This window comes from Schistocerca americana, chromosome 8 (genome assembly GCF_021461395.2).
Source record: "Schistocerca americana isolate TAMUIC-IGC-003095 chromosome 8, iqSchAmer2.1, whole genome shotgun sequence".
Lineage (NCBI taxonomy): Eukaryota > Metazoa > Arthropoda > Insecta > Orthoptera > Acrididae > Schistocerca > Schistocerca americana.
The window spans coordinates 129839457-129856989 of record NC_060126.1 but is presented as its reverse complement, the minus strand read 5'-3'; positions in this window follow the sequence as shown (position 1 = coordinate 129856989).

Sequence of the window (17533 nt, the reverse complement as noted above, 5' to 3'; positions counted from 1 at the left end):
ATTTGAAGCGGCCTCATAAACACACGAAAACGTTTCCCATGCGGCACTTGTGCTCTGTTTCGTTACCAGCATGTATTCACCAGTTGTCAATTTTTTTTCAATCTCACTAAAGTCGACCTATTCATTGTGCTGCCTCCACCGTTGCGATAAATGAACTGCAGGCTAACTACCTGGCTACTCTAGTCACGGTAGCTTGACAGCGCAACCTGTAGTCAGGCGCAGCAAGCTGAGCGGGTCCCGTGAAGCTTGGCAGGCTTGCGGGAACCCAGGTAGCCCGGGCTTGCGGGAGCCCGTATCGCCCGCATTGCCCACTATGCCTCAGTACACGCGCACTCTTGTGTTTACATCGCGGCAGGCTGACCTGCATGAATGGTTGCAGAGGTGCTAGGGACAAGCAGGCTGCAAGGGGAATTTGTACACCTCTGGTCCATACCCGTACACAGCCATCAACTCGATGCAATTTGAACGAGATTCCTCCGACCAGGCAACACGTTTCCAGTCATCAACAGTCCAATGTCGGTGTTGACAGTCCGGGCGAGGCTGAAACCTTCTTCTCGTGCAATTTCGAGGGTACACGAGTGGCCCTTCGGCTCCGAAAGACGATATCGATTATGTTTCGTTGAATGGTTCGCACGCTGACACTTGGTGATGGCCGAGCAATGAAATCTGCAGCAATTTGCAGAAGGGTTGCAGCTCTATCAAGTTGAACGATTCTCTCCAGTCGTCGTTGGTCCCGTTCTTGTAGGATCTTTTTCCTGCCTGAGCGATGTCGGAGAGTTGATGTTTTACCGGATTCCTAACATTCGCGGTATGCTCGTGAAATGGTCGTACGGAAAAATCCCCACTTCATCGCTACCTCAGAAATGCCGTTTCCCATCGCTCATGCAGCTACTAATACCACATTCAGACTCGCTTCAATCTAGATAACCTGCCATTGTAGTAGCAGTAACCGATCTAACAACTGTTCCAGACCCTTTTTTTTCTTATGTAGGCGTTGCCAACCGCAGCGCAGTGTTCTGCCCGTTTATATATCTCTGTATTTGAATACGCATGCCTATACCGGTTTCTTTGGCGCTTCAGTGTAGAAAATAATGTGGGAAAGGCTAACCAAAGACCGCATTTTATTGGCAGAACACTCAGAAGATGCTACAGGTCTATTAAAGACACTGCCTACACTACTCTTATCCTCTCTCTTTTGGAGTACCGTACTGCCGCGCGGTGTGGAACCCTTACTAAATAGGATTAACGGAGTACATAGAGAAAGTTCAAAGCAGGGAAGCACGTTTTGCATTATAGGAAAATACGGGAGGGAGTGTCACGTACATTACAGCATTTGGGATGGACATCATTAAAACAAAATCGTTTCTCGTTGCGGTCGAATCTTCTCACGAAATTTCAGTAATTTCCTTCTTAGAATACGAAAATATTTTGCTGACGCCGGACTACATAGGGAGTAACTATCATCATATTAAAATAAGGGAAATCAGAGCTCTCGCCGAAGGATATAGGTGTTCGTTCCCCAATGAATGTGTTTATGACCTGACAGACAGTTTCATAACAGTTTGTCTGTTAGTTTTTGTTCTGCGCTATGTCGAGTAAAACGTTGTGTCGCACAGTTTTCGAATCACGAAATGGCAAAATTAGAGGAGCAACGCGTCTGCATTAAATTTGTCTGAAACTCAAGAAAATCTTCATAGGAAGACAAAAATTGATACAGGAAGCGTTCGGTGATGAGTGGTTAAGCCGTACTCGAATGGTTCACACGGTTCAAAAATGGCCGGACGGAAGTAAAAGCTGACCCTCGTTTAGCACGACCTTCTATGTCTACCGACGACGCTCATGTCAGTAACGTCAACGAAATTGTGCGTACCAATTGAAGACTGACTATTCGAGATATTTGAGAAGAATGCAACATTTCTGTCGGATCACGTCATGAAACCCTGACACAGCGTCTTGGACTGCATCGTGTTGCCGCCAAATTCGTCCCACGGTTCATGAGTCAACACCAGAAAGACCTTCACCTCGCAGTCTGTGAAGAGTTTTTGGATCTCGCAAGATGTACCTTAAGAGAATCATAACGCGACGAGAGGTGGGTCTACGGTTATGATGTTGAGACCAAGGTTCAATCTTCACGATGGATCTGGAAATATTCTCTAAGACCACGAAAAGCTCGTCCGATCAGGCCAAATGTCCAAGCCATGCTGACATTTTCTTTGGCTTCGTGGCGCAGGCACAAAATGTTAACCGATGCCACTATCGGGACGTGTAGCGACACATGCGAGAAAATGTGAGAAGGAAACGGCCTGAAATGCAGCGACATTTCATGGCTCTTGCATCACGATAACGCAGCCTCTCATTCATCCCTATTGGTACTTGACTGTTGCACAAACAACCAAATCACCGTGCTGCTTTATCCTCCGTAGTTTCCAGACCTGGCCCCTGCGGACTATTTTTTCATTTCCGAAGCTGAAAACGCCGTTGAAAGGATGAAGATTTGCAACGATAGACGAGATAAAAGAAAATTCATTCGCGCGATCCAGCAAGAGGTACACCAAGACTTCTTCCGGAAGTGGAAACGGCGTTGGGAGGGTGTATCAGCTGTGGAGGAGAGTATTTAGAAGGATATCTTGTACAATAAGTGAAGCGTAAGCGTAGAAAAATTATGTGGACACAGACACCGTACTGTTGTAGTAGCGCCCGGGTTCCCGGGTTCAGTTCCCGGCGGGGTCAGGGATTTTCTCTGCCTCGTGATGACTGGGTGTTGTGTGATGTCCTTAGGTTAGTTAAGTTTAAGTAGTTCTAAGTTCTAGGGGACTGATGGCCATAGATGTTAAGTCCCATAGTGCTCAGAGCCATTTGGACCATTTTTGAACAGTTGTAGTTCGGAATCTGTTTCGTTCTCCGTGATGGCTTATGGGCTCGTTATCGTTAATGACTAGCTTGACAACATTACAGCACAATGTCATTATACTGAAGATTGTTTTGAAGTCGAAGAATCAAGTCCAGACTTTTCACATTCTCGATAGTCATTTCACCTCCCATCTTTTTTCGGATGATTGTACACTTACAGAACATATCCCACACTTTATTACATTTACATTCTGTTTCTGTAGGTCAGTAACATCGACGTCTCTGTTAGGAGTGGAGAGGGGGCCGCTTCAAGAAACATGCAACAAATTTGATGTTAAATTGCTCAACACCCAGCAGCCAAAATGATAGTTAAAATAAATAAATAAAAAATAACGTTGGAAAACAGGAAGAGCTCCATACCTGCACACAACGAGAGGCCCATGAAGAAAATTTAGAACCTGAAACATCGTAGACTAGCAAAAATCATACACTTCAGCTTTAAGCACGTCACCATTCATGGAACCAGAGGCTGAGGAGGCGTTGGCAAAAGCATTTCCAGTGTGGTACTCGAAGCATTGTGAATGAACAGGGTGTCACATTTATCTTGAGCAGCCCACATAATTTTTTGTCCACGAGGAAAATATAAAAATATATATCAAGCGAATGTTGTTTAACTACTTGGGGGACATTGACCACCACGATTCCCTTTCTTGTACCTTTGATCGTTACGAAGATATGAGCAGAAATACGTCATTTTTAAAATGAACACTGTATTTTTTGTTCTGTTACCCTCACGTCAAGAACTGTTCACAAACATACCGCTCATTTAAGCAGTACACTATTAAAAACATAACACAAAGTTGTCATTGAATCTCCTGTAGTAGCTCATAGTTGTCCACATACTTTAGCTGACAGTAAACAAAAGAATGTAAAAAGACGGAAAATGCACACCGACCATTCATTCAATTGTTTTCACTTGAAGGTTTGTGTGACAACAATGTACAAAAACAAGGAAAAGATAGGGATACTACTCATGTATGGAGAATGTAAGCCAGGAAACAGTAAGTATCGTAATGTTTTCTTACTTGCAGTACAGCTACATGTAGTACACTAATGTAGTATTTTAACACATTCGAGGCTAACCTCAGTCACTCTGGTTCGAGCAGCTATATTGCTGTCTTTGACATGTTTTTCGAAAATCATTGCTTTGCAATTGAAATGGAATGAATGTGTATAACGTTTTATTTGCAGTCATGGAACTTGGTTTGTCTAAGCTTAAAAAGGAAATATCGAAGTCAGTTTGAATATCAAATGTTTTACTGAATTAGCTTTTAATTCTCAAGGAGAACTCTTACACACCCTTTTTATACATCATGTGCGTGAGTATGGTCAGTTGGGAAACATTCAGGCATAGAGCTGCATCATAATTAGGACCACGCGAGGCTGTATTTGGTTCGCAGGAGAGCTTCTGTAAAGTTTGGAAGGTAGGAGGCGAGGTACTGGTAGAAGTAAAGCTGTGAGGACGGGGCATGAGTCGTGCTTGGTAGACCACTTGCCCGCGAAAGGCAAAGGTCCCGAGTTCGAGTTTCGGTCCGGCACACAGTTTTAATCTGCCAGAAAGTTTCGAGGCTGTATTTGTTTGGGACGTTTTTACTTACTGGCTCTTACTGACATCGGAGCACTCTTTAGAGACTCCTGTTGGGTGCGCATTATATGGCGCTTTTTTGCAAGAGTTATTTTATGAACGTTCAACTAGGCGGCACAATATTTCAAACGTTTCACTAAGTTATTTTATTTTATTCATTGCTTCAAAAATGGTTCAAATGGCTCTGAGCACTGTGGGACTCGACTTCTGAGGTCATCAGTCCCCTAGAACTTAGAACTACTTAAACCTAACTAACCTAAGGACATCACACACATCCATGCCCGAGGCAGGATTCGAACCTGCGACTGTAGCGGTCGCGCGGTTCCAGACTGTAGCGCCTAGAACCGCTCGGCCACTTCGGGCGGCTATCCAATGCTTACCTTAGTATTCCGTCATTAAAAAATCTTGATTAATATCAAAGTCATCAACTTCCCTCTTCTGAACAGCAATCGCCGACTGCTTCTTTCACGGCATCGAAAGCATCTCCATCACCGACCTTTTCAGTGCGAACACTCTGTCGAGAGCGAGAAGTGGGTCAACAAAGAGAAAGGTAGCAGACGAAAGTTGTATGGAACTCAATACATAACAGGAACATAAAAAGCTCTTTTATGGAGTACAGATACTTTAGAATTCTAAAACTACGTGGTAGGACAATACAGAGGCCCTTCCTTGTGGATGTTGCGTAGCTGCTGACAGAGGGCAGGTGACTCAATTTTAGTTACGAATTTTTACGCACAACACGAGCAGAAGCAGTCCGCCTGACTAACTGGGACCTGCTCGGATTCCTTGCACGAAAGGTTAAATGATTGAAACGACAAGCTATCACATAGGTTGAAGGCCGCAGGTGAAAGAAGTCGTGGGACCGTATAACAACGATAAATTAGCGGTGAATGACATAGCAGCTACGCGACACACAATTTCTCCAGCCGACTAGCTGTTGCCAGTGAGAATTCTAGTGAGGTTCCACCGGTGGATCCGTCTCAGGTCCTAACAATCGAGTATTCCGCTGCCGTCCCTGGGTGCAGCTGCTTAGTACGCGAGAGACTGGACACGCACGCACACCAGCATGCGTGTACGCATCGGAGCGTCACTGTGCTTCTCTAATTATCCCGTTGACACTATCAAGGGCAGACATGCAATAGTGCTTATGGACATACTATTACAAGGCAATCACTGCCATCATCTCCAAGCTACACATGTATTAATTTACTTTATTTAGTTATTTATTTTATTAATTTATTTATTTAACGTGATTTCCATAAGACCAGGGTTGTATACAAACTTCGGTAATTTTTATGCAATAAATAGTCATTAAATGTCGTAAATGGATTAAAAATCATTTGAAAATTGATTTGATTGAATCTATTAACAAAGTGGACAGCAGCACCGATTAATAACCAATAACGTACCGCTAGTGCTTCCACGATTAATAATAGTAATATTAATAACAATAACAGAAATAAAATGTATTTACAAGTGTACAAAAGTGGCATTTTTCAGTTCAGGCACGGAGAAAGGCTTTGGAAAATGAGGATTGTCTGATAGGAAAGTAGGGTGCTTAGTTTTAATGTAGTCAGGGATGTATGCAGGATTTGGGCAGACAATGTTGTTTTTTAAATAATCTTTGGAAATTGCACATGTCGTTCAGATCTCTGAGATGATAAGAAAGTTCTTTTGAGGGTCTGCGTCTTGCTGCTGAAAGGAGTTGTAGAATGGGATGGAAGGAATTTTCTTCTAATGGGATGACGTGTTCCTGTTGCGACGTCCAAAAAGTGCTTTAAGGTCGAGGAGAAATATGAGGGAATATATACGTTCATAACACGATAAAGCAAAAGAATGTGAAGAAATCTCTGCGCTTCTGAGCACGTAGCCAGAACAGCTGTTCATAAGCTGGTAAAATATGGTGAAAAACTTCGAGTGTCATGCGTATATACTACACAAGTGTTTAGCGTAGTAAAATTTCCTGACAAGGTAAATTCCCCATCTCACCGCCCTCAGATTTAGTGGTAAGAGGGCCCAGCGGAAAGCCCGTCAGAAACTGAACATAAATCATACATGAAAATAGGAAGAAGGTGTATTGGATTGTGAAAAAAATAGCAAAATAGAAACAGTCAATGGTCCAAGAGCAAGAAGTGAAACACTGAGCGAAGCCTAGAAGCAACGGCGTCATGGTTAAGTGGGTGACAGTGTGGGGCTGCAAAGTGGGCGACCCGTGTTGAAAGCTCCCTTGTACCTTCTTTTCTTTATTTTTTGCGCTGTTCGCTGCATTCAAATTTGTGCCTGCGCCGTGGTGTAACGTCCATTTGCAACAGGAAGGTGTAATGAAGGGACCTATAAATGAAAGTTGATTCTGCACAAGGCGACAAGTCAACCGAATCCTCCACCAGAAAACACATCTGGTGTGTCATACACGGCATTAGTGACAGTATATGTGTCATATGATAGGACCTAATTTGTATGCCTGGTGAGTGAGTGAGTGAGATATGCCTCCTTACCCGATTTAGATGTTCGTATGAATGTGAATGTGATCACTCCAAAGGATATGGTGAAAACACAGAACTTTGTCACATAAGCTGCAACAAATGATCGCAAGAGCTTCTCAATCACAGTTTCTCAGTACTCTGTCAAAACATGTGCTTTTAACGTTTTTGAAGTTGTGTTCAGTTTTGGAAGTTTTGACTCCTTTGTTGCAATATAGTTCACATCCGATTATTTGTTGTTTTCATTTCTGTGAGACGTCTATGTGGTATCTCGCCTGCTCTATTCATCGCATTTATTTGCAACAGTAATGTATTCTTACCACATAACTTACATTCTATAACCAACGTATTGTATGACAGCTGCCAAGATTACAGAAAGAGACCAAACATTTCAATGATTGGACGAATAGTTCATAAAGTTGTGAAAAGAATAAAAATAAATGGCACAAGATGGTTTTTATCCCAGCTCATCCGCTTCCTAGTTCAACACAGTGAGCACTTTCTTTTTTCCTTTTTGAAATGAAAGAAGCCTTCCCAGCTTCCAAGAATCCACTATGCTGAAGGTCCGTAGCTCGTGGTCGTGCGGTAGCGTTCTCGCTTCCCACGCCCGGGTTCCCGGGTTCGATTCCCGGCGGGGTCAGGGATTTGCCTCGTGATGACTGGGTGTTGTGTGATGTCCTTAGGTTAGTTAGGTTTAATAGTTCTAAGTTCTAGGGGACTGATGACCATAGATGTTAAGTCCCATAGTGCTCAGAGCCATTTGAACCACTATGCTGAAGTGTTGGAGCATTGTCGCTAGCGCCACGCACGGAGAATAGAATGGCGTGGTAGTTGCTCTTTGGGTGCCTGGGGTCAGTTGAAATCGTTTCCCGTGATCAGTGCACCCTGCCGACCTAAGAAGACAGACGTGACTAAGAAGAAGGTGGAACGTTGACATAGATGATCCTGACGCCACTAAACTAGAGGCGCATACCTCTGGCATCAGGGAAATAAGCAACTGCATCAGCGAGGATACCGTCACGTAAGAGGATCGCCCCCCCCCCCCCCCACTATCAGTAGGGTGGCATGAGAGAGATGTGCTATAAAACCATGGGGAATACAGAAAGTTGCAACATGCACCTCCTGAAGAAGAGCTACGTCAAAGTCCGTGGCATACAGCATAACGTGGAGTAAAGTCAGCTTGTGGCGTACGCGAATGGTGTTGACATTTACCGCGTCTATGCGATAAGTCTGGAAAGCTGTCATCACCAGGAGTACAGGCGATTCAAACACGGGGAAGCACAGGGAACTCCCTGTTAGGCCCCCTGGGAAGGGCACATGGCATATCATTGTGTCGGGGAGGGAGCCGACTCGACCTCCAGAATGTCCATCCCCAGTACCGACATCGTCCGCCCTGGAGACAGACGTGGCACCGGGCCGATTCATTAGAACGCCATCAGAGGTGCGCCCACAGGTAGCTCAGACACAGAAACGGAGGCAACCGCGTCAGACGCTGGCGAGGGAAGGTCAGTGTCCGGAGATGGTCGCTGACTGGAGATGGAGTCGGGGACCGACGACGCATCGTCAGGTGTCTGGGCGTCAGAGGACAGAGCACCATCAGTTGCCGGACCGTCAACCTGTGCAGACTTGGATGGACGCAATCACCAGAAGTATGGCGTTTTCTCTTCCGTTTCCTCGGCGACCGTTGCTTCCTAACATGCTGTTCCGTGTCGCGTGGCTATCGTCCGACATGTGGCCTGATGGCAGAAAGGCGGAGGGAAGTACAGCTCCACAATCAACAACCATGGGGTCGGGACAGACAGCTGGTGCCTGCTGACGGTCGTCGTTCATTTGTATTGCCACCGACAGGACTGTATGAGACACAGGCAAAACGTCCATCGCGTCGTCGAGAGGAGCCGACACCGGTTCCAACTGATTCAGAGGGGGCGTAGCAGGCAGCACCGCCGCAGACGCGTAAGACAGAGGTAACATAGTGTGCGCCGCAGGAAGAGTGACGTTTCCGTTCGGTGTCTGAGCCAGTCTACGTCGGAGACATTCAGGAAGGACAGGGCCTTCCTGGCCCAACCTGTACAGGTGCGCGGCTGGCCATTGTATATGACGACAGCCCTGCAGCCACCAATAGCCAAGTAGGAAGGAACTTGTTTCGGTAGTTCCATTTTTATTTGATGGACGCCATTGAAGACACAGCATGTTTCAAATGTCTTCCACGTTTCAAATGGTTCAAATGGCTCTGAGCACTATGAGACTTAACGTCTGTGGTCATCAGTCCCCTAGAACTTAGAACTAACCTAAGGACATCACACACATCCATGCCCGAGGCAGGATTCGAACCTGCGACTGCAGCGGTAGCGCGGTTACAGACTGAAGCGCCTAGAATCGCTCGGCCACCAAGGCCAGCTAATCTCCACGTTCAGCCACGTGACTGACGCCGTTGCTGTAAGATGTGAAAGCGGCCACCACAGCGTCCGACGGTACTTCGAACGGGCGTTGGAAACCCTGCAATGTTCTGAGGCCAAAAACAGCGTGCTCAACCACGACAGCCCCATATGTCCGTCAGAGTATCGGAACTTGAGATCGTTAGCGTAGCGCCGCACAACGTCTGCCCACAGTTCGTTACTCTCCAGCTTTATGTACACAGTAGTACTGAGGATCGAAAAATGTATTCCGAAAACATCTCGTGGCGGGAGACGCATTTCATCCATAAAAAACGTTCAACTTGATACGCCTTCGGTCGTTCGTGATCTAATGGAGAATTCAATTTAATTGGGCTTGGTGGCAAGAAAACTCAGTGATGATCAAGGAAGTCCGACTCTGAGACAAGCTGATACGTGGAGGTAAACAAACGTGCGCTCACTCTTTAGCAGCACAGTAGGCGAGACACAAACAAAGCGTGCGCGCCTCACCACAGCCAAAGGCCGACTTCACACTTAACCATGACTCCACGGCTGACACACGTTCCTCAATGTTGCTATGCTTGGACCGTTCAGTGTTTCTATTTTGGTATTTTTCATAGTTCAATACACCTTCTTACTGTTTTCATGCTTGATCTGTGTTCAGTTTTTGAAGGGCTCTCCACTGGGCCATCTTACCACTTAATCTGGGGGAGGGGTTGCGATGAGGACGTTCCCTTGTGATAACCACAATGAAGGGTAGCATCATTGTTATCAACAATTTGAACTGCAGGCGCTTGTACAAATTTTTTTCAGCTCAAAAGGGAAATATGTAGTATGGAGAAGAATTGTGTCACGAAATTCAAACCCTGGATAGCCGCTGCCAGTAGGAACCAAAATTACTGATGTTGTGTAGGTCGACAACGCACAATTTTTAAGCTACGGAAACTTGGCGCCACGCGCTCCCTTTGGCCGCGGGACTGCCCTGTTGCCGGATGCTCTGGACAATGGATGACCACGATTGCTTTGCCTGCCGGAGATCGCGATGTATCCAAGGTGACCCGCACGCTCGGTGGTAGCCCCCCTCTGGGGACCTGGAGGCGAATCCATCGGGGTGCCGGCACATCCATTGTAGTTCCATGGTAAGACGTACCTGGAACAAACCCGTCAACAGCTGTTAATTTGCGTGCAGAAAGTCTTTTACAAATTACGCCGGTCCGGAAAAGGGCCTTTCCTGTAGCTAGGGCATTGTTTATCTAAAGCAGGTGATCGAAATGGTGACCCTCTGGCGCGACAAAAGCTTGGTTACGTCTAACGGAGTTTTGCCGAAGTGCCCTGATGTGATTGGTGGCATGCTGAATGCGATCCATTATTTCCTCTCCGTTTCTAGGTGGTTCGCGTCCCGTTGGGTGAACCAGAACCTTGAAGAATCCCCACAGGAAAAATTTCAGTGGCGAGAGGTCTGGTGATCGCGGGGGCCGTGTCCAACGATCACCTCTGCCAATTATCCGGCTTTCAAATAGTTCACTTAAACATCCGAGCACAGCACGACTGTTACGTACCGGCGCTCCATCATGCTGCAGCCACATGCGTAATTGCATGTCCAGGGGAACATCTTCCAGCAGGCCAGGTAGAATTTCTTCCAAAAAGTGAAGGTACTTTGCCCCGGTAACTCGAGGAGGAACACGGACCGGCACAATCAGATGGTCACCCTGAAGCGAGGATTTCCCCCGAACTTCTCGAGTGTTGTAAGGGCTATCCCGATGGAAGGTGCACTTGTCGGTACACAACACAACGACGGGGAAGTCGGGATCTCGTTCAGCACGTGGCAGAAACCACCGGCAACCCTAAGCCTGTGTTGGCAGTCCGCCACAGGATTTAGATCTTGGACAGGATGGAAACTAAATGGATGTTGGCCGCCATCCCTCAAACCCTCCTAGACTAACTGATAAGTGACTCCCATTTCGTGTCCAACCGCTCGAGTACTTGTCGTAGGTGCATCCTCGAATCACTCTAGAACAGTCTCTTCAAATGCAGCTTCCCGTCGTGGCCTTCTACCTTTACCATGATATACCGCTCAAGAGCCTGTTTCTCCAAGTCGCTAGTGAATTGCTGTAAACGTTTGCGGGTGTGGGTGACGTCTTACTGGGTACCGTTCCTCATACACCTGTCGAGCTTCATGCGCATTACGTCGGCTAGTCCATAAACAAAAACCATGTCTAGTTATTCTTCAAACTAATACTGCGCTGCCATGCTTACTGTATGACTAAATTGCAGTTGACGTGTGTGTGCTCCGAAGCGAAGCTTAAGTGTGCATGCCTCTGACGTGAGGTGGAGTCAAACAGCAAGACGTATTCGACATTTGTGCATTTCACGTTAGGGCAGTGGCGGGGCGAGGGACGTTTGTATGTGTGATCTAACAAACCATAACGCTGCCCGTCAGCCGACGAATGGCAACAGGGCAATCCTACAAAAGAATGGTTCAAATGGTTCTGAGCACTATGGGACTTAACGTCTCAGGTCATCAGTCCCCTAGAACTTAGAACTACTTAAACCTAACTAGCCTAAGGACATCACACACATTAATGCCCGAGGCAGGATTCGAACCTGCGACCGCAGCAGTCTCGCGGTTCCGGACTGAAGTGCCTAGAACCGCACGGCCACAACGGCCGGCGGCAGTCCTACAGCCAATCGAAGTGCGTGGAGCCAAGTTGCCGTAGTTTAATAATGGTACGTTGTCGAAGTACACAACATTGGTAATTTTGTTTCCTACGGGTATCAGCTATTCTAGCTGCATATTGAGAAGCTTGTGAAGTATGTGAAACGTTTCGATTGTTCAAATTCATTGGAAATTGGAAATTTTTGGTAAATTCCTATGGGGCCAAACTGCTGAGGTCATCGGTCCCTAGGCTTGCACACTACTTAATCTAACTTAAACTTACTTACGCTAAGGACAACACACACACCCATGACCGAGGGAGGACTCGAACCTCCGACGGGTGGAGCCGTGCGAACCGTGACAAGGTGCCTGAGACAGAGCGGCTACCCCGCGCGGCTCAAATTCATTATCAGATTTTATAACTACTACCTATGTCAAAGATCGTGAGGCATGCCTCTGCATCCGTTCATTTCTGTATGGAGAGTGTTCTGTAGTCTGGTGCTTTTGTCCTCGGTGGTTACATGGACTGACGATATCTGCACACACTGAAACCCCGAAAAATTCCCACTAAATTATCATCTCGCCCTTCTTCAGGCAACGCATGGCATATGGTGTGTGTGCGTTATGTAGACGGCAGAGGGCGGAAGTCGAGTTTCTGGCGCCTTGAAATTGGAACTTCTTGGCTAAGAGAATAAACTCTACAGAAAATTATGGTTGTCCAGGGTAGGGATTAAAGCGTTGGGCTAGTAACCCATCACTTGATATACAATGAATCACTACTAAAAATCTCAGAACTAAGCCTCGAAAACATGACAGAATTTTGGATAAACGACCCAACCAAAAGGAATGGTTAACGAACTTCTCAACTTGGAACAACAAGGTCTGAACACATAGAAGAAAGAGATCTTTTATAAATTTGAAAAAATGGCAACCAACACTGGTGTTCTGACACAAAAATGAGGTGTATAGGAAATGATTGAGTTAGTCATTCATCCATGTTTACAGCGTAGTTAGTAAAAGTGAAAGAGGAGGGAGAAAAGTTTTATCAGTCGTAGTACATGAAAAAATAAAGGGTAGCGTAAAAAAATGGAAGGAAGTTAGCGAGAGAATATAGTAACAGTTGGTGTTTATGCACCGATTGATGACGCTGGTAACATAGTCAAAGGTACTTTTGATAAGGATTTGAGAGAGAATATAGTAACAGTTGGTGTTTATGCACCGACTGATGACGCTGGTAACATAGTCAAAGGTACTTTTGATAAAGATTTGACGGATGTTGTAATTGAAGTTAATCCACAGAAAGAGATATGCCTTATGAGAGACTATAATGCGCAGCCAGAAGGGTCTAAAAACAGAGAGGTCGTTGGAAGGTATGGCGAGGAAAGACAGAACTACAGTGGCAAGAGATTAGTTGATTTTTTTGGAGTGGAGTAATTGAGATTACAGATCGGCTGCTTTCCTCACACAGACGTATCTAAATATACCTGGATGCAACCTACAGTAGATTTTATGATAGAACAGGAACTTTAAAATTCAATACGCAAAACGTTAGAGTCCACAGAAGTGCAGAATGCGCTGCAGACAATTTTACAGTCAAAGCACAATTTCTAATAAACTATAAGAGAATCAAGAGCCATAGTAAGAATGAAGAGAAAAGTAAAATGTTTGAAGCACCTAGAATTAATTAGGGAGTTTAAAAGATTCTGTGAAATTCCCATACAAGACGAGAAGGCCTGCAAATTAAATAATATTAGGAACACCAATGAATCCACATCAGCATCATTGTACAATGAGATGGATACATTCATACAGCAGCACGAGAGGCCTTAAGAATAAAGGAGAGTCCTAATAAGAAGAAACCAGCATGATGAACAAAGAGAAAGAGAAAAATAACTATACCAGAAGTGGTTACATACACAGGACGCGAGGGTAGAAAGTGCTACGCAAGATGCAGCATAGACTTTAAAAAAGAAATTTCAAGAGCAAAAACGTGATGTGGGATAAATATTTGGGAGATAAATAGCTATATTGTAGTTTCAACAAAGAGCTAGCTAGAAAAGAGTAAAAGGCCTGAGAGCAGAGAGAATTGAAAAGTCTAATGTCCCAGTTGTGTACAGCAGTGAAGGAGCATTATAAAAAGTTATTGAGCGATCCGATAATGGATTATTACGGCACCACTTATCAGTAATGAGTGATATTTTTATCACAACATGTTTTGGGACTACGTTATCCCATTGTTAAGTGGTTGCAGTTTCTGTGCCATTAGGCACCGTGAAAAGAAAATCCCGCAGTAAACACGCATTTTCAAAACTAAAACTCTTCCTAGAACATCTCAATTTGGCGCTGGCGATTCAGGAGACAATTTCACGATGGCTTACCAAGAGATAACTTCTCATCGAGAGCAGAAACAACTACAAGGAGACAGTACATCAGATGAAAGATGCAGGTAACGTGAATGTGGAACCAATGACGTAGAATGAAACAGATATGACATTCAAGTAGACTATGCACAATAATCCCGCTGAATAGGAATACATAGCAATTGCATTGGTGGAATAAGGAACATGTATTGTACAAAGATTGACACGCGTCTTCAACAGACTTATGAGGACTTGTGAAGAGCTAACATAGGACTTAAATATTTATGTAATAAGTTGCATTTACAAAAGAAGAAAACACGGGATGTAACAACAAACGTATCAGAGTAATCAGCTCAATAGGAAGACTGTATGGTCGGATTTTGAGAAACAAAATCGAAGGAGAAATAGTTGAAATCGATGAACAGTGCGGATTTAGAGCAGGCAGATCATGTAATGATAATAATACACTCTTCCTATGCCAGTTGACAGAAAAGAGATCTGAAAGATATCTGGAAACACATTTAGTGTTAACAGATTTCAAAATGCATATGATTACGTTCCACTAACCAAACTGTTCCAATCTCTGGAACAGCATTGACGAGTTATACATACACACTTATCTAGCGGTCACAGGCTCTGCATACCAAGCCCTGCTACCACAAACAGCCGACTTTCTGTTTTGTGCTCGGTTACCCCAGATGTCTTCAACCTCCAGAGTGGCCAGGTCCTTCCCCAGGTCGTCCATCCTGCGCCCCCTTGATCAATCTATGGAGCGTCTGTGTTTGGTTTCCGCTCAAGTGCTTTCTTCACCTGTCTGTCTGCTGCAATACGGCCTACATGGCCTGCCCACTGAATTTGCTCTTCAGTATTGTTGGTTGCTGCATCGAGAGGTAGATTTCCTCATTCTCCCTCATTCTCCTTTCTCCTCTGCATAGCCCCAGAAACGATACGCGCCACGACGGAGATTAGATCAGATTTTACCTGGCGATTGTTTTCTAAACCATGCTCAGCTAAAACAGATTTCTCAGGGTAGCGTTGGTGACAGAACCTCTCATGCTCCTTCCTGTGTTGTTCCACTGTGAGAACTGTTTATCCGACGTAAAAATGGCTACTCTCGCAAGGTGACTTGCACATCCCAGGTGTTCTCAGACCTGCTGCGTCATTAAATATTCTCAGTAACTGACAGATTTTTGTCGGAGGCCTGACGATCGATTTCATCTTCTGTCGTTTGAGCAGGCGGCTTATCTTGCCCGACGCGAAGCCACAGAACGGCAGAAAAGCAAGATTCCGTTCCTGCTCCGCGTCGGTGACCTTATTCCGATTGTTGCTTGAAATCATTTCATTTATTTGATGAACGTTATAGCCGTTGTTCCTGATGACCTTACGTAAGTGGCTCAGCTCTGGGCAGGTTATCAGAATCTGATATCATTCTTGTATAATGCATCAATGATTGCAACAAAGTGCGCTTCCGTGCCAGGTGATGATGATTGATGGCGTGCAAGTACAGATCGGTGTGGGTAGGTTTTCTGTGGACTATGTGACCAAGATATCCATTTCGTTTCCGGTAGACGAGGATGTCGAGGACGAGTAACGCATTGTCTTTTCCTACGTCCATGGTGAACTGGATGTTGCTGTTTATATCGTTGAGGTAGTAGAAGATCTGTCCTTACACGCCATCAGCCGTTATCACCTGTCACGGAAGCGCACTGTGTTACAAACATTGGTGCATCGTGAAAGGCCGGCCTGAGTGGCCGCGCGGTTCTAGGCGCTACAGTCTGGAACCGCGAGACCGCTACAGCCGCAGGTTCGAATCCTGCCTCGGACTTGGATGTGTGTGATGTGCTTAGGTTAGTTAAGTTTAAATAGTTATAAGTTCTACGGGACTGATGACCTCAGAAGTTGAGTCCCATAGTGCTCAGAGCCATTTTGCATCGTGAAAGAATGGTATCAGACGCTGATAACATACTCCATGAGCTCAGCTACCTTCGCAAGGTCTTCAGTAAAACGGCTAATTTCGAGCAACTATCGCAGTAAGACCACAGACGAGGAGAAGGAAAGAAGACTCGTTTTCTTTGCCGTTCAGTGGCTCTGTGTCAGGCAAGAACGACACGAGATCAACCGATCTTCAGGCGTCCGACAGTAATCCGTCAATTACTGGAAACACTTAAAGACGCAACAGGTCTCAGAACACAGAGGGTCTACAACATACCTTGCGAGTGTGGCCAGTCTTATGTTGGGGAAACAGTACGCACTGTGAAACAACGCAGGTAGGAGTGTGAGACGATTTACCTTTATCGCGTACGCGAATCCGAGAAATCTGCTGTCACTGAGCATGCTTTATAAAACGATCACCGGATGAAATTTGACAAAACCTCCGACATGGGTTGCACTAACAGCTTCTGGGACTGTGTAATTACAACAGGCGGTGGTCTGCACTTCAGGACAGTGTGGCATCCAGTGATAGCGTCCTTAAAGCGGGACCACTGAACGCCGAATCAACGTATGCTCCTATACGGAGATGTCGCGAGCACCGGTGACGTCACAGCTGTCATCTAGTGCATGTATAAGGGGGTGTACCAGCAGCACGCTGTCAGTCTTATCACTTGATAATGGCCTAGTAGTGCTTGGCCGAAATCTCTGAAGTTTAATCACTTGACACTGCTGGAAATCCTAGAACATTTTATTCAATGTTATCGCCGTGAGACTCAGCATTCTTACATTTTGTGATGTGAAATGTCAACAGAAAGAGTGTTCAATAGCGTAATAAATATGTATGACGATACAGGTTGGTACAGATATATCGTTGATCTGCAAATACCTCTTAGCCTAGTTTTCAGCAGTTTCTTACTGAACAGTAATACCGCCTCAGAGTGAAGGGCGTATGCAAATAGAGTGCAGAGGGCTGGGACGAGGCGCACAGGACTCTGCATTGCAGGCTGGCCGGTAGAGGACCGTGGGAGCAGCTAATGGAATGCACTGCGGAGGACGACTGGAGCAGCATAGCCAAGTGGGCGGCGAGCGCGGCGTGGCGAGATGCCTCCAGGAGCGATAGCTGCGATGCAGCATGCGACCTGTAGAACTCTGGGCACTGCGCAGCCGAACTTGCTGACGGACGCTCGGTGGAACGCTGGTAACTCTGCGTGTTCCGA